This window comes from Felis catus, chromosome C1 (genome assembly GCF_018350175.1).
Source record: "Felis catus isolate Fca126 chromosome C1, F.catus_Fca126_mat1.0, whole genome shotgun sequence".
Classification (NCBI taxonomy): Eukaryota; Metazoa; Chordata; class Mammalia; order Carnivora; family Felidae; genus Felis; species Felis catus.
Genome location: NC_058375.1, coordinates 139,362,607 through 139,386,000, shown reverse-complemented (window position 1 = coordinate 139,386,000; position 23,394 = coordinate 139,362,607). Strand labels below are relative to the sequence as shown.

Genomic DNA, 23,394 nt, shown 5'->3' with positions numbered 1-23,394 from the left:
CAGAATAAAGATGAAAAATCACAGCTCTGGGAGCAAACAGAATAGAGAGCTGGCACTCGAGGGATTGATTATGTATTCACTTATTTATTATAATTTTTTAAAAAATGGCCCAGCTGCTTCAGCTTACACAAGCTGGGCTGAAATATTTCAGTTGATAGTATTCTCATCTGGTGGTTATAATACTGTTTTTTTTAACCCTAAAAGGAGAAAATAAAAATTAAGTAAAAAAAATAATGCTTGAAACTAAGATTCAAACATTCCAGTATTCTCAAGAAATGGCCACTGTTTTGTTCTCCCTTCCTTGTGAGTTGATCCATAGTAGCCATGTTCACCAGGGGTACACGTGGGAACCAGCTCACCTGGGAGAATTTTCCAATTGTTCACGTGTCCCTCATGTGACCTAGAAGGCCCAGGCCCAGACCTGTTCACTTGTACGATGCAGACCACTGATTGAGAATATGTGATCTATAGCAATCTGACCACTGCTGCTCTGTTATTTCTCTCCTGTGGTCATCATTATGCCAAATAAGTTACGTTTTGGTCAAATGATAGACTAGCTCAACTCCAGCTGTCTCAGAGAGAAGGAGGAATGTATTGGCTCATATAACTGGAAAGTCCAGGGAAAGGTTTGGCACAATATATTACTTGATTCAATTACCTAAATGGTGTCAAGATCAGGCTTCTCTTATCTCTTGGCTTGGCCCCCTAATTGGTACTTTTCTCACACAAGCTCTTTTGTGAAGGCAAGATGGCTGCCAGCTGCTCTGGCCTCATAACCTCCAACTCCATTGGAAAGTTAGCCTCTATTTATCAACTTTTGGAATGAAATTCTGTGATATGTCTCTCCTTGGTCCAAATGGGGTCCCAAGTATCTATCTCTTCTGTACCAGACAGAATTCACTCAGAATACAGAAGCTACTCTAGATATTTAAAGCAGAGAGGGATTTCATTCCAGTAACTGAGTTCTTACAAAATTGGTGGATGGTCTGAAGGAGTGAGATAGATAGATGATAGATAGATGATAGATAGATAGATGATAGATTTATTTAATGGTAGCACTAGGGTTTATTAACTTGTGCCTTAGTACAGGCTCTGGGACTTGCCCGTGGTGCTCTTGATGTATAAAGCCTGGATGTTCTGCCAATTCTTCTTGAGCAATGGTACCAGGAAATTGACAGCTAAGTGGATGTTGTGCCCAAGCTCATCCTCTGTCATCTTCACATGGCTGATAGCCACTGCCAGACGCCACACCATCTTCAACTGGGAATTTAATTATGGACTTCACTTCATCTACTTTGGCCATCACGTTTTCACTGTGGATCAGCAAGGAAAGGAACTTGCCAGCTTTATTCAGGCCTGGGCCCAGGATTTGTGACATTGCCTCCAAACTGCTTCTGAAACCCAAGACACAATTGACCAGATGTGGAACCACTGCTTCATGGAAAGTGTCCATAAGCATGCATGCCTACAGAAAATGTGAACATCATGGGGCGCCTGGGTGGCTCAGTTGTTAAGTGGCCGACTTCGGCTCAGGTCATGATCTCGCACTCCGTGAGTTCAAGTCCCGTGTCGGGCTCTGTGCTGACAGCTCAGAGCCTGGAGCTTGCTTCGGATTCTGTGTCTCCCTCTCTCTCTGGCCCTCCCCTCATTCATGCTCTGTCTCTCTCTGTCTCAAAAATAAATAAACGTTTAAAAAATTGTTTTTAAATAAAAAAGAAAAGAAAATGTGAACACCACAGGGAAATTCTCTCTTCCAAATACAGTTTGAATGGAAAATTTTGGGTAATAATTTGCATTCCTATCATTGCCTGTAGAAAAGTATAGAAAGGTGGTTTTTAGCTGTATAACTGCTACAATATGGATAACACACTGGAGGATGGTTTGAAAGGAGGAGAGTGGGAGGGTGCAACGCTTTCCTATGCAAGGAGCCACACCCCCAGCTTCTGGGACTATCCAGGGTCAGGTACACCTGTAGTTCAGGGATTAATAGTGGGATCAGATTGGTTGTCCAGAGGAAATTTATGTTATGGGTTATAGTCTGGGTTAAATTTAGTTTATATTATGCTGCTACTAGAAGGAGAGGAAAAGATGTTGGGTGACAAAACCCAAAATTGTCTCCTGCAAGGTGTATGATGCTTTATCGTTACAAGTACCTTCACCTACACTGTTCCATTTGATTCTCACAAAAGCCCCATAACTCGAGGAGGATTGGGGAAGGAGCAGGGTAGGAGGTGCAGTAAGGTCAAATACGGTTGTTCCCATCCTATAAAGGAGAAGTCCAGGAGATGCTTCGGAGGTTAAGAACCTGCTCAAACTAATCTCTTACAGCTGGTGAGAGGCAGCAATTGCATTCAGACCCAGTCTCCTGACTCCTGACTCCCATCCCATTTCCTTGGGCTACAGCAGAATGTTCTTTCTGAAACAATGGTTCCAACCCCCCAGCCCTCATGTGTAGAGCCTTATGCCAGGGGCCTTTAGGGAAAGCATTCCTCTGCTTTTCAACAGCTATGGCCAGATTGGAACACAAGGTCATGGAAGATGCCAATACTAGAGAAGAGAGAAACTTTCACAAGTGCTTGGATGCTTTGTACTTCTCTTCATTTGGTCTTTATCTGAAGAATGAAACAGGGAGTTCACATTTGTTTGTTTAATGCTGGGTGTTCCAAGATGCTATAGTATCATTTCAAATATCTGAATTTAGGACATAGATTGGCTGTTTCTCCCAAACAGCAATATCTTTAGTATTAGCCATTCTCACGTAAATGCAAAATCTTCTTTGATAATAGATCAAAGCAAATCCCTCCTCCTAGCCTTCCTTGTGGGCTGCGAAATAACTGGGTTTGCATAAACCAGATTAAAGCCTTGCAGAGCTTCCACCAGCATTACAAATGGCTCCTGGCGTCAGCACCCAGGAAACCCCCGATGCCTTATCAGCAAGAGCTTCCTCTCCATGACTCTCAGAGATTCAGGCCACCGCAGTGACAGAGATCTCAAAACTGGACTACACAGCGTCCCAGAGGCACCACATCCCAAAGAAGGGGTCTTGCCTTGAGGCCAGTGGGTCAACAAGAATCTAGGGACGTGTTCCTGGGGAAGAAGAGCAAGCATCACGGCCTGCCCCCTGGAAGTTCTGCCTCGAGGTCAGACCTTGTGGGGCCCACACAGCAGCTGCATGCAAGGCATCTCCACCCCAATGGGCAATAGGGCCAAAACTGTGATCAAGGACGTTCTTCCTTTTCACATGTGTGGTTGAGGCATCACACTCCTAGAATCCTCGCCATCTGTCTTAGCTCAGGCTGCTGTAACAAATTACCATAGATGGGGTGGTTTAAATAACAAAACTTACTTCGCACAGTTCTGGAAGCTGAAAGTCCAAGATCAAGGTCCTGGCAGCTTCTGTTCTGATGAGAGCCCTCTTCCTGGTTTGCAGATGGCTTTCTTCTCATATCCTCACATGCTGGAGAACAGAGAGAAAGAGCAAGCTCCTGAATCTCTTCTTATAAAAACAGTTATCACGTTCGCAAGGGCTCTACCCTCATAACGAATCACCTCCCAGATGCCATACTTCCTAATGCCATCACATTGAGGGTTAGGATTTCAACATGCAAATTTGAGGGGAACATAGATATTCAGTTTATAGCATCATCTGGCTGTAGAGAAAACTTTTGGCAGAAGCTGGTCACTCCTGAGGTCCTGGCCCAAACTGGCTAAGTTGGGCCAGTCTTTTTGTCATTCATACCAGGTCTCAGTGAAGCCTTTATGACATTTCACACAGTGAGCTGGTTCGTTCTTTTTTTCTCTCAATGCTTCATTTTAACAAAGTTAAGAAAACACTTCTGTTATAGGCTGAATTATGTCTTCTTCCAAAATACGTATGTTAATCTCCTAACCCCAGTACCATAAATATGACTATATTTGGAGATAGGGTCTTGAAAGAGGTAATCTAGTTAAAATGAGGACATTAGGGTGGGTCCTAATCTAGTATCACTGATGTCCTTATAAGAAAAGATTAGGACACAAACATGTACAAAGGGAAGATCGTGTGAGGACATAGGGAGGAGCTCGCCATCTGCAAGGCAAGGAGAGAGGCCTCAGAAGGAAGGAGCCTTGCTGACCATTGATCTAGGACTTCTAGCCTCCATAATAATGAGAAATAAATTTCTGTTGTTTAAGCTACCCAGTCTGTGGTACTTGGTTACAGTAGCCTTAGTGAACTAATATAACTTCCCTCCAGACCAGCTGGTATAATTTCCTGCCTCCGTTCTCCAGCCCTTTTCCTTGATAGCACTACTGACCATTTGTCCTCTGGATGCAGAGATGACAATGAGGCCATCACTAGTAGGTGTGTGCTTGGAGCCCTTTCCCAAGTACGACCATGGAATCATCCACTTATTCTCTCTTTCCCTGGACTCTCTCTAGGGCCAAGAAAACAATAAAGGCTTACCACATGCTTCTGGCTGGGGAACATTTCATGAAGGGGGACTTCCAGGGGGAGAGGGCCCACATGTGTTTGATGCACCTCCTTGGTCCCCACATTTACCATTCTAGCCAACTGACTCACCAAATATTTACACCTCTGTTTTCTCTCAGCATCATTGGTTTAATCCATTTGGACCCCACCTTCCTAAGTTTATTTCCAACTATGTTGTCACAACACACAGACACATGGATTGCCTGGATTGGCTTGTGTTTCCTAGACAGGTTTAGTATCTTGCTTCATGCAGACACGATGGGCTCACCCATCTGAACTGATCAGACATTATCGATGATGACAGTTGACACATTGTCTTACTTTCAGCCCTTTACAGTATAGCTTGTGTTCTTGTTACAGTGTATTTAATAAGCATTGTGAACTCTTAGGAGAATAAGGATTAACCATATTACTAGTGGTTGTACGGGGAAGGTTGCATCTCTTTCTCAGAAGTCTTATAGAACCTAGTGTTTTAGCCATCCTGGTTGCTCCATCTGCACTCGAGGCAATAGTATTTATATCTCCTGTCTCCTTAGCAATTGCCTCTTTGTGGACAAGCTTTTGCTGGGACTCTCTGTGACCACCCCACTGTACCCAGCACAAGTCCTGACATGCACAGGGGCTCAATCAACATATCCTATAGGAATAAATTATGCTTATTATTTAGATTAATTTGCACTTATTAGTCATTTTAATTTCAAAGTATTTCTCCCTTTTCATCCTCACAGTAACCACCAGAACAGTTAAGGAATCAGAGACATGTACCTGATGTGATTAAAAGACTTAGGCCAGGGTGCATAAGAAATATTAGAATGCCTACTTGTCTGTATTTTTAATTTTGTAATTCAATGTATGTTTCACTGATATTATTAATGTGTTACATGGTACAGTGTATAATATAGTACATGTATGCACATGCCAACAAACAAACAAACAAACAAACAAACACATTGCAGCTGCCTGCTGAAGAAGTTTCCCTAAGGAGTTGGCATTTTTAGCAATGTTTCGAGACTGAACCAAGACTAAGAACCAGCCATTCCTGTCCCTCTGAGCCTCATTTCCTTATCTGTGACACAGGACCATCCACAGGTGTGGTCCTGTGACCAGGGCTCCTTCCCAGCTCTGCCAGTCCACTCTGCATGGACTTATCTAAGGGGCAGATTCCCCTGGAGCAAGAGAAGTTCCTGCCTCCTTGGACATTTTGGACTCTGGCGTGATGATGCGTGTGATGTGTTAGCCCTGCTCCTGGCCCATAGAAACCCACGTGTGATCTCTGCCATTAGTATTACTACTGAGAGAGTCTCAAATGGTCAGCACTAAATAAATGTTTGTTAAATGAACATGTGAGATGCTCTGAAGACCAAGTCCCTGCCCTGGTGCTCAAAGGATATGTGTCTTCCTTACCCTGCTCCTTGGTAAGAGGACCAGTGGAAAGCAGGACTGTAAAGTCTGTAATTTGTCCCTGTCTCCTGCTCCCTTTAGGGTCTAGGAAGGGGATGGGAGATTGAGAGTCTTTGACTTCATGAAAACCTGCAGAGATAATTCTTCATTCCTCTTTTGCCTGATGAGGTGCTGAGTTAGGGTATCCCCATGGGATTTCAGGGTAGCCCTGCCCTGCCTTAAGCCTGGATGGCAGTACAACCCTGGCCATCCCAGCCCCCAGTTCTGGGAGGCAGAACCAGAGAGTGAGAGTACTTCTGGGCCCTGGGGTCTGGGGGAAGCAGGGCCTGCTGCCTGGTGCTCCGGGGCCCCTCAGAGCAGTGCTTATTATACCCCTTCATTCCAGCTGGAGGTTTCTGGAAGGACAGCCCTTTTCTGAGAGCATGGGCAGCTACAGAAACCTGGCTTGTAGTGACATCCAGAGGTCATGGAGAGAGGCAGCTGATTGGCAAGGGAATGCATGAGGGTGGAAATATTAGAAAAAAAAAATTATCTTTATTTATTTTTGAGAGAGAGACAGTGTGTGAGCAGGGGAGGAGCAGAGAGAGAGAGAGAGAGGGAGACACAGAATAGGAAGCAGGCTCCAGGCTCCAAGCTGTCAGCACAGAGCCTGACGCGGGCTCGAACTCACGAACCATGAGATCATGACCTGAGCTGAAGTCGGACGCTTAACCGACTGAGGGTGGAAATATTTTCATCTTAATTCGGGTGAATCTACAGTTGCATTTTTAGCTGGATATCAATGAGAGCCTGGAGGCACAACATTCCCTATGGGCACATTTCCGGAGTGCAGACAAATCCCACTCAGGCTGCCAAAGAGAGGGTCCCAAGGGGAAAGAGATCTGCTACAGAATAGCAGAGACATCTACAAACACACACAGCACAACCAGAGAGTCTAGAGATCTTCCTCAGACGTCAAGTGCATCACTGAGCTGGGCAGCTTGTTACAGACCCAGGTTTTGAAGCCCCGCCTCAAGGATTATGACCCTGGGGCTCTGGGGTGGTTCGAGGAAATTTGCAAATGAGTTCCTCAGGTGTTGCTGATAGGGTGCTCTGTGAGCCACACTTTGGGAAACACTTTCTTAATGCCCAGAATTACAGTGATGAGAGTTTGGATTGCAAAGCCTGAGAACTAAATAATTTTGAAGCCTGACTTACTTTTGGGGGAGGCGGGTCTATCCCCACCCAACTACTCCAGAACACTGGTTGCAGGGTGGGGAAGGTGGGGTATGGTTAAGGAGATAGAGTGCCAGGAATGAATGAAGGAGGAGATGCCAGTTTAGCAAAGGAGGTAGAGGATGCAAAGATACTTTCTGATCTTTAAATGCGTACTGCTCTTTCCTCTCTCCCTTATGTGGACCACTGTGGGAGGCAGCAGGGTAAGGACCAATCAGCCAGTGAACTTACTCCTTATAGAGGCCAGGCTGGGCCAGCCTCAGTGGGGCCCTGCTATAGTGCTTCCTCCCTGCCTCCCCTGAACCTGCGAGGCCCCTCCAGCACCCCCACACCTTCTCACCTTTCCCCCACCCCATTCTACACGGGCCCACCCCACCTACCATCTTCTCCCCAGGAGAGGCCTCAGCGAACATGTTGGGCCTTGTTCTCCTCTTAAGGACAAAGGCAGGTTGGGAGAAGGCAGGAGGCCATCACCGGCTGCATCTCTACTAACTGGCTTAGGCGATGATAGCAAATGGGTTTCAGACCCTGTTTAGTAAAGCCCCACCTTGGTGGGCAGGTTTCTAGAACTCACTTCTCCCCTTTTGATCAGAGCAGCCCAGCTCACAGGTACCTCCTTTGTTTCTGCTTCCCGGCAAGACTTCTTTTGAAGACAGGCTTCTTGTGGTTTAAAGAGAAAAAATGTTTTCAACCGCAAATCTAGTGTGACTGCCTCGTTTTTCAGATAAGGAGGCCCAGAAAGTTAACTCGCCTTCCTAGTTTTCAGTTTTGATTTGGGTATTTGGAATATTTTCGTAAACGGGATCATATTTTTTATCCAAGTTCCAAAGTGGAACCAAAAGAATTATAGTGAAACAATTTTTTTTTGGAAAGCCAAATTCAGGTCAGTGACACTGGCTATGGCTAACCAGCCAGCCAGCAAAGCAAGCTGCCAGAAAGGAAGGAGGCTGCTTCCCCTCCCCCTCCCTCCTCAAGTGTATGCAGCTGGGAAAACCGGGCTGGAAGTCGGTTTGCAGAGCAACCCGCAAGGCCCTGATTTCTCATGTTCAACCTTTGTGTATCCAGAGTCTACATGTAGCCTCTAACCACCACTCTTCCAGGTGTCCCCTGGCCACCGACCAGTCCCTCCAGCGTTGGACTGTGTGAGGCAGGAAAGAGAAGAGGGAGAAACAGGAGGACACACAGATGGGCTTTGCTTCCGGCACCAACCTTCTCAGCCCGCTGCTCGCCTAGCTGACTACCTCCCGGTCTCAGTCTGCCTGAGCTGCAGGCTGGGGGGCTTAAATAACAGAAATTAATTTTCTCACAGTTCTGGAGGCTGAAAGTCCACGACCAAGGTGCTGGCAGGTTTGGTGTCACCTGAAGCCTCTCTTCTGGGCTTGCAGATGGCCGTGTGCTTGCTGTGTCCTCACATGGCCTTCTGTCTGGGCACGCACTCCTGTGGTGTCTTCTTATATGGACACCAGTACCGTTGGATTAGGGCCCCACCCTTGTGACCTCATTAAAGGTCGTATGTGCCCATCACCCTGGGCATTAAGGCTTCAGCATATGCATTCTGGGGGACCTGATCAGTTGTAATAGTCCCCTGAATCCGGCAGCAAGAATGCGTGGGGCAGAGGCTTACCCTCTCACACATCGTGTCAATCGTCACCTGACTCAGGCCCAGTACAACTCTCACTGACTTTTTCAACAGCCAACTATGGCCTGGGAACCCATGGCCCACAGAGAGCTGCTTCCTCCTGTTTTGCTCACGGAGATCTGAAATCCTCAAAACTCAGCTGGGTGCTAGGAAATGTGCCCTTGTCTGATGTGACCCACGTGGGACCTGGCTGTCCTTTGAAATTTAGGTTAAACCTGGCTCAGACTCTAATTGCATGGCCTCCTTGCAATTTCCTTGCCTTATTTTCTCCAGCTTCTGAGTCCTCACTGTGACTTCTTGGCCTCAGACTGGAGCAGGAGTTTACCCCTTTACGGTTTCCACACACATCCAGACTCACGTAGCATTTTCCCTGGTCACTTACTTTCCTGATTCCAGGCAGGGGCAGAGTGAGATTATACCAGTAGGGAACAACCTTCTGCAAACACCTCCTGTCTCCTCTCAGCACCCCCACCTTTCCCAAAGTCCATGCTCCCCTGCCCTATTTGGCCCCTGAGAAGTGGGGTTCAGTTCTGGTGCATAGACGATGCGGTGATGTGCTACCCAGATCCTTCCTTTCAGGGCCAAGGCACACATTCCCCCATCCACATGGGGTGTTGCTTCTGAAAGTCTCAGAACTGAGCCTCTTCCCAGGAACTGCCCTTGACTCAAGGAAGCTGCCTCACCTAACAGAGCATCCCAAGCTCAAAGACTTCTCGGTGAGGTGGGTACAGAGGCACAGCCCATCGCTGTGGGGACAGTTCTGAAGAGCTTAAGTTCCCCCTGGAACTGGCTGCTGTCATTGCTGTGACTTCTCCCTCTGCTCAGCCAGATGCCCTCAGTCCTCACAGGTGTTGATACCGAGCACACTCCCTGATAAACTTCCGGCACTCACACCTCCATCTCAGAGACTGTCTCTGGAAAACCTGACCCAAAATGCCAGGTCTGGCAGCCACAGGGGGCAGCCCCATTGTGCTGATCTGCACCTTCCTAGTCTCCCCAAAGTCTTGATAAGTCAAATTCTCTCCATTTTTTAAAATCATCCTTCCCATCTTATTGACAGAGAAACCAAGACTCAGAAAGGAGGAGGCATGTGAGCCCAACCTCACCCCTTGTGTTGTGTTGCACTCTCTCAAAAATAAATAAACGTTAAAAAAAAAAAGAAGCTCCCTCCTTCCCTGAAATCTAGCTACAGAGGCACCTGTTACCCCACAAATGGGTTATCCCAGCATCTTTCCCTCAAATCCAACCTCCTCCCTCCAAAAACCTTCCGATAACAGCTACCAGAAAGGTACAGCCTGAATTATGTGTCAGTCTTATTTGGTTAGTTAACTGGCTACCATATGGCACTGTGGGTGCCTGATGGTAAAACTAAGCTATATGGTTCTGGCTATGGGAGAGAAAAAGTCTCTCCCTTGCCCTTAATCCCATCCCCCTGTGCTTCCTTATAGGTCTGCTACATGGACACCCCTCTTTCTTTCATTTGGAAAGCCCAAATCTCCCCATCTGGTTTGGTTTGGGTTATTTTGGTTGCCGGGAGCTGAAACCCATTCTGGATGGCTCATATGATCTCAGGATATCCAATAAAACAAAACTGCCTGAGCTTAGGAAGTGTTGACTCCCAAGGGCTGCAGGAAGTGCCTCTCATGTCCCTTTCAAGGGGCAGTAATGCATGGCAGCTAAAAGTAGGAAGTCAGGAGTCAGCCTACTTAGTTTACATCATGGCTTTACTGTGGGTCATCTTGGGCACCACTTCTTTGTGTCTTGGGTTCCTTGTCTGCACAATGAGGATAATCACAGCACCCATATCCAGGGATTTTTGGAGAAATAAATGAGGTACTGTCAATGTAAAGGACTTAGTACAGTGCTTGGCATATATGAAGCACTGTAGCTCCGTTATTGTCTCTTACTCATGGCTTCTCCAATTTTCTCCTTGTATCTGTTGTTCTCTTGTTCTTTCTTTCCCAGCCACTCTCTGTGGGCCCTCATGACTTGGATATGTACGTGACCTGAAAATATCCACTTTATTTTCCTTTGGTTTTCAGGTCAAGGGTCCTGGAGCATGCTTCATCTGTACCTCTTAGTTTGGGGGCTCCTATGAGAAGGAATGTGACTGTCCCCAGTCATCCTTTTGAGCCTAATCATTCAAGTGAAAGGTCATTGGCAACTTAGATCAGCCCTCCTCACATCAGGTGCCCACCTCAGTGGAATCATCTGAGGCTGGGAGCATGGAGCTAACCAATGCCCTCTCCCTCAGAAGGCCCACTGGGCGGGGGCAGGCTCTAAGAGCAGGGTGTGTAGGAAGGGCAGCAATCCCCAACTCTGCTTGCTGCATCACTCTGTGAAGCTGATGCAATCTTTGACTTCCCCCATGACTATGGTTTCTCTCACCACACATGTTGAAAGAGTAATCTTTTATGATGGCTTTGCATCCTCTCTACCTCCTTAGCCCTTTGCATCAGACCGCCTGCTCTACCCACTCACCCAGAAGTAATTCCTTGAAGACCTTGCTCAGCCCTTTTTCTCCTTGAAGTGCCTGCATCATTGAACCTCCCAATCACCTCCTCTGTGAAATTTTCCCCTCTCACTTTTCAGGCTGCTAACCAGCCTTATGGTCCTCCAGCCTCACTCATCAGCTTAGCCACTTCTGCTACTTTAATGGATGCTTGGGCATCTAATCTTGTCTTAGATTGTAAGCTTCTAGAAGGCAGACACTATCTTGTACAACTTCATATTCCACAAAGGCTTCCTCACAGTAAGCATGTAACTTCCATTATCAGTGTTTTAGTCAGCTTATGCTAGGTTAAGCTGTAGTAACACCCCAAAATCCTAGTGCCTGAAACCAACAAAGGTTTATTTCTTGCTCATGCTCTTTATTTCATGGCTCTTGCGGATCAGCTACAGCTCTGCTGAGCTCCATCCAGCTTCATTCTACATGTCTCATCTTCTGGGGGATTGAGAGTGAAAGAATACTCCTCATCTAAAATATAAATTTGTGGATACAGAAAACAGCAAGAAACATGACAGAAACACGCAGTGACTCTTGAGGCTTCTTTTTGGAACAGGCTCTGTCACTTCTACTCACAATTCACTGGCCAAAACTAGTCCACAGTCAAGTCTGATTGTCAGCAAGGTGGAGAGGTAGAAAGACATCACAAGTATTTAAAAATGAAGTCCTTTTATAGAAAGAGGTTGTAGACAATTAGGGAAAATGATACAGTATTCTACAAAATGATTAAACAGTACTGTTTAAGGGAACCTTGACAGAGAGAGGCTTAAAGGTATTGCATAGGAGGGGTCATGGTATCCACATTTCTACACAACGAGAGATCCATTTTAAGTTATGACTCCAATCAGAATATAAGTAATACCTCCCATGAGAAGGGTCATAAAGCCCTTGCTCCTTTTGGTGCTGTAAATGTGTAGTCATCTCCACAGGGAAAGCACAACAACCATCAGAGTGTGCAGGTGGTAGTGATAGGAAGCTACGGAACCTACCATCCCAGGGCCATTTTTCAGAGCTTGATGGAGGAAACGGAAGCATTTTGAAGAAAACAATTGACACCTAAGTGTTCAATGGCTATGTTTGGTGTAAATGTTGAGGCTTATCACCAAGAATCTGTGGCAAGAGGCACCAGACGACAGTGGACAAGAACAACACAGGAAACCCAAAGTTGGCCTAGATCAGACCTGAGCTGTGCCTTCAGCTAGACAGATTAAGAGTTATTGCCACTTCCCTAATGAAAGGGAGCCAAAGACAATCCTGGAGGCTCTTTGGTGTAAGCATAAAGAAAAAATTTATTTGATTCTCACCACAGAGTGCTGGGTTAGTCTCAGTGGGTACTTGGAGTTGGTTTCATACTCACTGCAGAATTATTACATATCTGGACCAAATGAGACCTACCTTCCACGTAGATTCCTGGTAACCAAAGTAGGCAAAACAAGGTGAACAGCCCCTCAATCCAGAATTTAGTCTTACTGAGGTTTGTTCATATCTGGGTATGACAAGTGCCATAGACACTCAGTAAGCATATGCTCAGTGAGGAAATTCATTCTTCCTGGAACAGATTGGGCTTGATGCCAATTACTGGAAAGGATGAACCGGCTCCTAGTGGGACTGAAACTAGTTAATGAATTCCACCACTCTGTCAAGGACACGAACTACTTGTTATAGGGCATGATTTAAGAACCCAGAGGCTAGTGCCCCCCCCCTTTATTAGCATAGGCTAATTTTGAGCAATTCATGATACAAAACTCACCCTCTAAACTAGCTATAAAAATAAATTGAACTATACACACCCACCATGAATTTTTGTAATTTCACATAAAAATGTTGGAGGCCTGGGGGGAGTTCATGTTACACAGCACATAGCATCTTACAAATCCCTTTGCAGGAAAGAAATCTCTTTTAGATGTCTCTGCTCCTAAAATCTCCTTCTGATTCTCTTATGGAAAAAGGGGTGGGTTGGAAGGTCTGGAAATTGCCTATTTCTTCACCATTGTTCCACAACCCTCAATACCTCTCCCTTCAAGAAGCTCCCTCCTGGGGCATCTGGGTGGCTCAGTTGGTTGAGCGTCGACTTTGGCTCAGGTCATGATCTCACGGTTTGTGGGTTTGAGCCCCGCATCGGTCTCACTGCTGTCAGTTCAGAGTCGCTTCTGGATCTTCTGTCTCCATCCTTCTCTCTGTCTCTCCCCCACTTGCACTCTCTCAAAAATAAATAAACATTAAAAAAAAAAGAAGGTCCCTCCTGCCCTGAAACCTAGCTAGGGAGGCACCTGTTACCCCACAAAGGGGTTATCCTAGCATCTTTCCTTCAAATCCAACCTCCTCCTTCCAAAACCCTTCCAATAACAGCTACCAGGAAGATATTTTCTCCTTATTGTTAGGAACTGTACAAGCATATTTTGTGTGTGAGGTTGGATACAGTTATACATCCACTTATTAACTTTGAAAAATCTATTTTATGCACCTGAAACTCATACATGCAAAAGAGAGCCTGAGGAAATGTTGACAGTTTGGCTATTAATGGACAAGCCTGCCTGGGCTCCTGTCCTGGGACTGCCACTTTCTACCTGGGTAACATGGACAAATTATCTAAGGTCTTCAAGTTTTAGATTCCAGATTGATGAAATGGGGAAATAACAGTACCTGTCCTGTAGAATATGGGATAGTTTGTCATTTAACTGTCACACCATGTAGCGTGCTTAGCATTGTTCCTGGCACATGGTAAGTGCTCTGAAAACATTAGCAATTATTTTATCTTAGCAATAATTACAGAGCAAGAAGAATATGTTCCAACCACATGTTTTGTTCAAAACTTATGTGGTGGTTTTAAATGTGTCTACAAATTTTTTTTCACTCCATCAAGAAAGGCAATCAAGGGGCACCTGTATCCTCAGTCAGTTAAGTGTCCGACTTTGGCTCAGGTCATGATCTCATGGTTTGTGAGTTCAATCCCTGCATCAGGCTCTCTGCTGTCAGCACAGAGCATACTTCAGATCCTCTGTTCTCCCCTCTCTCTCTGCCCCTCCCCCCGCTTGCACTGTCTCTCTCATAAATAAATGTACATTTTTAAAAAATGAGAATATTTCTTTTTTTAAAAAATGGCAGTCAAATTTCCCTTTTCTAGAATACAGGCTGGCTTAAGGGCCTTGCTTCTAACCAATTAGATTGGGTAGAAGCAATGACATGTGACTTCAGAGGTTAGATTAGAAAAGGCAATACAGCTTCCACATGGCTCTTTCTCTGTGTCTTGGAGTATTTGCTCTTAGAAGCCAGACACAATGCTGTGAGGAAGCCCAGACCACACAGAGAAGTCAAGTGTAAGTGTTCTGGCCAACAGTCCTTGTCAAGGTCCTGGCTGACAGCCTGCATCAATCAGCCACTGGACATGTGGAGGGGAAGCCTTCATCATGAGCCCTCAGGCATCACTGACTACTACCAGGATGTCGAATGATAGCCACCCAGCTGAGGTCGGGGTAGGCACACACAGGTGATGTGTACATAGTGGTGGTGAATCTTGACAGGAGGTACCATTTATGTTCTTTGTTCTTTTCTTCTACCTTGGAAAAAAGGAGTTTCGTAGATGCAGAACAACATATGAATTACATGTCATCACGTAAGTGGCATCATTTTTAGGCATGTTGACAAGCACACTACCATTTTGTCACCTGGAATGACAGAATGTGATAGTGGGACACCCCACCCCCATCTTCCCTGCCATTCTTGATACAATTGTCAGGCTGTCAGGTCATTTGTCTGATCTCACAGGGATTTGTTAATCTTGGTCATGGAAATTTCAGACATTGAGACGGGCTGGTATAGGTTTTGGTACCCATCAAAGCTCATCCCATGTAGCTTCCTGTTCTGGTCCTGGAGAAAGTATTAGCTTCTTTCCTAATGAGGAGCTGTGCCTCATATAATCTTTTGTAGTAAAAAAAGAGAAAGGCAAAATCCAGTCGGAGGGAGCTAATAGCCTGCTGTGAGGTCTAAGGACAACATGCACACATCAGTGGGATTGTTCCTTGTTGCCCCATCTGTTTGATTTGATTCAGTCCAACAAAAAGGACAGTGTGAAGTGAAGGACTGTGTTGGAGGGGGGTGAGTTACATGGAGAAAGTGCTTCAAAATAAAAACTTAAATTAAAATATAAAAATAAAATAAAATTTAAATTTAAAAAAAGTACTTCAAGAAATTGTCTCTTCATTGTCAGTCCATGAGTAGGTATATCTGACAAAGATTAACCCAGAAGGCCCTAGCAGGGTTGCCACTGAATCTTAGAACATTAATTTGGGGGGTGCCTGTCTGGTTCAGTCGGGAGCACATGCAACTCTTGATCTGGGGGTTGTGAGTTCAAGCCCCACGTTGGGTGTAGAAATTACTTAAATATGAAATCTTTTTTTTTATAAAGAACATTAATCTGAGAATAAATCTATTATTTCCTTGAAATTAGTAAGCCCAGTGAATGGTGTGATTTGTTCAAAGTCACATGGGTAAACAGGAGCAGAGCTGAGACCACAGTATAAGACTTTTGATTCCAACCTTATGGCTCTGGGTTCTAAATACAATCGTATTGTTGACCTTAACCTAGCTATTCCCTATGCCTTAATTTTGGAGGTCAATAATCTCTCTCTCTCTCTCTCTCTTTTTAAGAGAGGAGGAGAGAAGGGCAGAGGGAGAGAGAGAATATCTTAAACAGGCTTCACGCTCAGTGCAGAGCTCAATGCTGAGCTGGATCCCATGACCCTGGGATCATGAGATCATGATCTGAGCTGAAATCAGGAGCTGGACACTCAACTGCTCTACTGATTCAGGCACCCAGGCACCCTGAGGTCAATGATATCTTGACTGAGTATCTCAGAGAACAGCTGGGTTTTTACCCGGAGGTCAATGGAGTGAACTTGAACTGTTGGCACTTTTCCAGGAGGATAGGAAGAATGATCCAACCTCTTCTCTGATCAGAGTGACCTTTCTAAAACAACATTAAATGGTGGCATAGAACCCTATGGTCATCATAACACTCATTACAGTTTAATAATCTTTTGGTGTCTGTCTTTGACCCTAGGCTATACATTCTATGAGGGTTGAAACATGGGAGTCACATTTACCATTATATCCTACAGTAGTGCTGGCATATGTGAAGTGCACAATAAATAGAAATATTTGTTGATACGTGTATAGATAAATGATTGTTGCTCATCTGACTTAAAATGTTTCAAATGGCTTTCCATGTTCTGCTGGCCTAGAAGACCCGCCAGCACTCCACTTCCACCATGAGCTAGCTGGCCTCTCCTTACTTTCCAGGCTTATCATCTCCCGCTCTCCTTCCTGGAAATCAACTCAAGACTTACTGAGTCCCTCACAGTTCTCAGAAAATCATGTTGTTCTCTACCCCTTCCTATCCTCCACCCAGCCCCTAGCCTTTCACTTTATTGCTTCTCTTGTAATATTCTTTACCCCTGCTGGCAATGCCTGAATTCCTACTCTTCCCTAAGTCACTTAACCTGATTCCCCAATATTTTAGTCTCCCAATATTCCAAAGCTGTTTGTAATTCACACCTTGCAGTGGCTCTTGCCAGTGTACTACAATGATTGTTTATACAACTTCCTCACTCACTGGAATGGGAGCCCTTGAAGGAGGGGCCTTTTTAACTTTCTCTCAGAGATAAGATGCTCTGTAAATATTTGCTGAATGAATGAATGAACAAAAAAATTACACCTCTTGGAAATCTTGGCATTATCTGGAAGCATGGAAATGTACCTAAATATTTAGAAGTCATCATTGTCCACTTGGTTTATTCTTTAGGGTTACTTATAAAGCTTTTAGGGCTCTGAGTTCAGATGAGAAATCTACCATGAGCCAATTTCCCTCTGAGCTGGGTTCCTCAAGACAATATTCCGCAGGATAGTTAATTCCAAGATTTCTAGGACAAGTTTGTCTTTATGCCTTGAAAAGACCTTAATACATGAATCTGAATACCTTTGTATTTGCACATTTTGCTTTTTGCAAAGCACCTTCATAAGTGTGTTCATTTGAACTTCATGGTAACCCTGTGGGGCAGGAAGTATAATTCCAGTTCCCCTAGGGACAGATGAGAAAGCTCACATTGGAAGAAGTTAAGGCACTTGTCCAAGGTCACACAGCTGAGCTGGGCCTAGAACCCAGTTCAGCTCTTTTTCCACAATATCATGACTTAATGAATGACATGCCTGGAACTACGCAATTTGGCTACTTGTCAAGAAAGTTCCAGAACTTTCCTGAGACTGGGGATGCATGGAGTACATGTGCATGTGCACAGTGAGGGTGCCTGACTAGGTTTGTGAGCATGGGTGTGGCCTCTCCTACCAAGAGTGGCATGGGCAGTGCTGGGCCTGCCGTCAGGGTTGGCAACTCTCCTGAGTAGGTGACAGAATCTGACAGTGACTCTGTCTCACATCCAAACAGACATAATTAATAGACACTTTGAACTTATGGAGAGATTGAGGTTATTCATATAACCTAACATAAAACACGGATTCCATGTTATTTATCAGATTTCCAGGAATGCTTTCTTTCCCTTACCATTTAAGTAGAACTGAGCACAGAAAGTTGAATAAGAAAAACTTGGTCCCCCTCCTGCAACTCCCTTTGATCGCTCAGTGCTATCACTGCTTTTGCTCACTGAAGCAACATATTCTGGCCTCCCTGTATTTCGTCACTTAAAGCAATCTCTGAATGTGGATACACACACCTCAGGCACAGTACAAGATAATCCACTGGGATGAGAGAGGGAAAAAAGAAAAACTCTTATTTCTGTTCAGTTAATCTCAGTCTTTCTTAATTTGTATTTTGTGTGTTTCATAACACACATCTGTAATTATTGCAGTAGTGCACACAATACACACACACACACACACACATTTGTATATAGTTAGTCCTCAAAGTTTGGCAACCACTGCTTCATAACAAGGAAATCCATTCTTTGAGGGAGAAACCACACCTCTTGTTGATTTTATTCTTCACTCAGAGAGCTATGCCTCCTCACGATGGCAGTCACCATGGTCTGATCTCTTTTGGCTGACCTGATTGCCTTGTGAAGCACAGAATCACAACGCACACACTTTCTCTCCTCCCAGGATGCCCCACCTGCTCCACGATCGCCTTGGACATTTGGGAAGAGCTGGAAAACAATCAGAAAGGGGAGGGAAGGGTCTCTCTCGCCTTTGGTGACTCTTGCTCAGACAGGCAGCTTATCCATAGCAAGCCAGTGCACTTCACGCCAATTCTTAAACGCTTTCTTTTCCAGCTCCTGTGAGTGTCTGCTTCCCATTCTTTGCCAACTAAACCAGAAGAGTGAGACTCAGCCTGAAATCACAGGCCCCTGACCTTCATGCTTGTTTTGAAATTTGAAGGAACTTATTGATCCTAGATGATCTCTATTTGATTGGGAAAGGGGGATAGAGCCCGTAAAAGGTCACAGAAGATCTCCTAAGGATATCTTCTCTGACCACAAAAGCTGCTTAAGATTAATTGGCAGGAAAAACTATGTTCTGGGGAGGATTCAGTCACAGTCCAGGGACCAAAGCCCCTGGCGACTAGTCCCCCAGATGCTTTCCCACGTGTGTTGTTCTACAGCAGCCCAGGATACTGAACAGACGGGAAACCCCAAAGAGGCTCTGCCCCTGGGACCTAAGTGCTCAGCTAAAATCGACTCCCTCCATCAGTGTTTAACAAATTTCGCCCCTTCTTTCAGCAAGATGTGACTAAGAATTCAGTCTAAAAAGTCTAGGTTCAGTATTTAGACATAAACTTCCAATTTAAAAATAAATAATAATTCTTAATGGCACTTGAAGATACTATCACTTCAGATTATTTGTTCTTTCCTCTCCCTTTTTGAAAGCATGTCTCAGTGTATTATCTCTTCTCATTTTCATATTAGTCCTCTGAGTATAGCTAACCCTAGGAGAGTTGTGAACACCTTCCTCCCACCCTCCGTAAGTCTCAATTTTTTTTAGGAAATTCCTGATTCTTGCTTGGTTCACAGTCTTACTCCTCTCAAGAGCATCCCTGTTTAAATCAGGGAAAAGAAATAAATGGTTAAATGTAAACAGTAGGATCCTCTAAAGTGATCATCCCACAGAAGACTGGATCTTTCTTTAAGACAAATAAAAGCTATGTCATTTCCATCTGTGGATGAAGGAACTGAGGCTCAGCCCCTACTATTAGAAGTAATAATAATGACAACATCTAGACTTGCATAGCATTTACTCTATGCCTGACACTCTTCTAAGTACTTCACATAGATTGATTTATTTAATCCTCTAGCACACTGATGATTCTATTATCCCTTAGTTTTCAGATGATGAAACCAAGGCACCAAGAAGGTAATTTGCCTGAAGTCACACAGCCACTGAATAACTGGTTTCGCATCCTAGGAGTCTAGACCCAGGATCTTTTTAGTGATTTGTCCTAAATCATGGAGTCAGTCAGCGGTAAGAACTGGGACCCCAAATTTCAGTCTCTTAAGTCAAATATACTCTTCTCTGTACTAAGCTCTGTAGTCCTGATCTGACTGATTTGAAATTGTTTAAACTTTTCATACCTTGAACTACTTACTCAAAGAACTCGTTCTGACTTCACTCTGAGGCTGAAAGCTAGAAGTTCTGTTTCTACCATGGTTGCCACAGTCAGTGAATGCAGTTATCTTCTTAGAGAAGTCATTTTCCCGCCTAGTTTATTAGAAGACCATTTTATTGGTTCATTTCTGCATGTGGCATTATGGGAAGTAGAATTAATCTAAGAAACACCATAGGTAGAAGATCCAGAAGCTCAGGGCTGGATAGGAGAACCAGAAAAGGCTTCCATGATGCAGTTTGCTTGGGCCAGAACTGCCTTGGACAGGTAAATAGCACTTTCCTACCTTTAAAGCCTTTCTGGAGAGACACAACTCCTCCTTACCTGTGACACTTCACTGGCAGGAAGCTCCCTTTCCTGATCTAAATCTTTCATACTGCAGCTTAACGATACACGTTCTCTGAGGGCCTGTTATGTGACAGTAAGAACTTTATCTGCATTATCTCATTCAATCCTTAACCCCACGAGGGAAGTGTTCCCCTTTTACAGGTGAATCTAAGCATAGATAGGTTAAATAACTTGCCCAAAGTTAAACAACTGTTACTGGCACAGTCTAGATTTGACTGGAGATGATCCGTCTCCGGGACCCAGTTTATCAACGTTATCATGGGCTGCCTCCCTTTATAGGGAAAGGGTCCGTTTCCTGTATACAGGACCCTGTTATAGAGGGAAGGCCTATTTGTTGGCCTCTGGATCATAGGATTGAATGCCTGATATTGCACTGCCTCTGTTGTTGTTATAGCTTTTTTTTTTTTTTTTTTACTGATAATTAGCTTTTAAAGCCCTTATGTTCAATGTTCATTGAATGTAGGGGGTGATAATAGTGGTTGGGGATACTTTGAAGGGCATGTACCTAATAATGACCTGGGATGGATGATGAAAGACCCCTGCGGTCTCCCCTGCTGTGGGATAGATGCCCCTGTAGCCAGATGGCCTTGTCCTGGGTCCCTGACTCCCTGTAGTCCTGCTTTCCTGGGCTTTGACAACCCTTGGTGCTTACCTGGCACCTCTGGCATCTCGTGGGCTCTTCTGCAGCTTCCTGTTTCCTGGTGGAGCTGTGTGGAAGGAAGCAGGCATGCTGAAGGTCTGTACCTGACCTACACTTACCTGTGCATTCTGGTTAGCAGGCCTCACTTTCTAACATTTCTTAACACGGTAATGCTTTGGGGTTCTAAACTTCTGTGGCCTTTGATCATCAAAATGGAAACATTATTGGTCTGCCAGCACAGCACTAATTTGTGTGAAGGAAATAAGGGATTGATGCTACCTCGAGACTGGGACGGGGCTTTGCTCAACAAATGTGGCATGAAGGGTTATGGTGGGCCCAGGATGTTTTTCGCTTTTTGAGGATTAAGTGCTTTTCGAAAATGCTGTACTCCAGACGAGATCTATGCTCCTCAGTGTCGTCTCACTCCAAATGCCTGTTCTTCCCACAGCTGTCGGAATAGTCTTTCTAAAACACAGACCTTGATCATATCACGCCCCACCTTAAAACCCTGCAGTACTCCCCACCACCGCCATGCTAAAGTGCAGTCTGGGGAATACTTGTCCAGATCCCCCTTAGGGCTTCACCCCACTTCTCGACTGCCTCATGCACGCTACTCCTCAGCTGTTCTCTCACACTTCCGCCAGCCTCCAGCCTTAAGCATGCCATTCTCTGTGCTCCAACACACTCCTTTACCCTCCTCCAGGCCACACACGTCTTCTTTGCCCCATTCCTATTCATCTTTCCCTCATTCTCACTAACCTAGGTCAGGGGCCTGCCATGTGCTTCCCAGACCAGCCCTTATCACCCTTTATTGTACTTACGTGTTCCACTGGCCATCTCCTTGGGTTGCTCTGTGGGGGCAAAGAATGGGGTCTGTCTTATTCACTATTGTATGCCTACTGCTGCCTACTGGGTATGGCATAGAGAGGAACCCAAGAATATTTATCAAATGAATAAATGTATCAGTGATATCTGCAAGATCTATGAAACTGCTTCTATCAGAACTAAGAGGAGGATCGCACAAAAACTACTGATACTTGAACCAGACTGCTATAGAGAGCTGTTAAAATGTATACATGGCATGGTCTCCTTAGCCAAATTCCTCATCTTGACCCAAGGCAGGCAGCTACACTATCAGCCTTCTATTACCTGAAGCTCCATACACACATCCAAAGCGGGCTATTAGCCTTCTTGTAAACTGAATCATGGTATTTAGATAACTCTCCTAAGCCCAACATGGGAGTTCTCAAAACATGATTGTCTTGGGTCTTATGATCACAAGCGCCAAATGTGCTCAACATGAGGCTGAAGCTAATATATTCACTTCCTTATTGATGGATTGAGAAGCACTACTTTGGCATGGATTTTGTTTTGGATTTTGATCTAGGAATCAGTTTCCTGTTGATTACAGCAGGCAGAACATGCCAATATTTCACACAGACATATGTCCCCTAACTGATTCTGTTAAGGCAGTGGTTTTCAAGTCTCACTTTGTCCCCTACGCCCACTCTCCATTCCCCACCCCCACCCCAGGAGACATTTGGCAACGTCTAGCATCATTTTTGATTGTCACAATTTGGAAGGGATGCTACTGGCATCTAGTCGGTAGAGGCACGGGCAGCTGCCAAACATCCTACAATGCACAGGACAGGCCCCACGACAAAGAATGATCTCACCCAAAATGTCAATAGTGCCAGGGTTGGGAAGCCCTGCATTGAGGCGTCCCTCTGTAGACACATTGGTGCATGAGAACTAGGCCCTGTTTATCTGTGTAGTGCTTTCCAAGATGTGTGGAAACAAAGCAGAAAAGAACAAGTTAAAAAATGGTAAGAAGGCTGTGGTTCTTCCCTTGCCTATGATTTAGAAATTAAGATGCACAACCTGTTCCTAAAGCAGAATAATTCAGTTTGGGGAGGTTTCCTAGGTAGGTCCCAGTCCCGGATCAAGGACTCTCCTACGGAAATATAATAAAAGGCATTTAGTATGGAATTGAACAGACGCTTGAGTGTGAAAAGGAGTTTTGGTGATTTAAAAACCATATTTGTTTTCCACATTGAAAATGTTCAGGTCATTTTCTTGTCCTAAGAAGATAACCACTTGGACAAAAATATCCACTTGAAATGCAGGTGAAATGTAAATTGCTACTCTTCTACACAGACAATCCAGTGTATTTATACTTAATCCATAAAGGCATGATGTTACAAAACACATTTGTATATTGTGAAGCCATCTGGCATCAAATTTTCCAATTTATAGACAACTTTGTATTTACATAACAAATTATTAAATCAACCATCTTTCCGGTTTATAAAAGGTCGCTGAGGTACACACACAGTGTGTATAAAAGCAGATAAGGCTGATATTACATATTTACAGTAGATACAAATTAATCTTTCATATTTGAAGATAATGCTTTTTATATATTTTTTCTGTATCAGACCCCCCACTGTTAGCAGGATTTCCCATGCTTGAGTTGTTTATTGCTTTTTGGCTCACGGATTTAAAATTCACTTCTGGGTTGTTTACACGTATGAATTACTAATGTTCTTATCTCTTTGGCTAATGC

At 44.6% G+C, this 23,394-nt stretch overlaps 1 long non-coding RNA gene across 1 annotated transcript; it reads right to left on the bottom strand.

The window, feature by feature from the left end:
• Positions 1–1,024: 1,024 nt before the first annotated feature.
• LOC109502689 lies at positions 1,025–14,246 on the bottom strand. Its single transcript, XR_006583196.1, has 3 exons — positions 7,468–14,246; positions 3,347–3,457; positions 1,025–1,394 (listed from the first exon to the last, which is right to left on the bottom strand). It is a non-coding gene; the product is annotated as an uncharacterized LOC109502689 (long non-coding RNA).
• Positions 14,247–23,394: the final 9,148 nt, after the last annotated feature.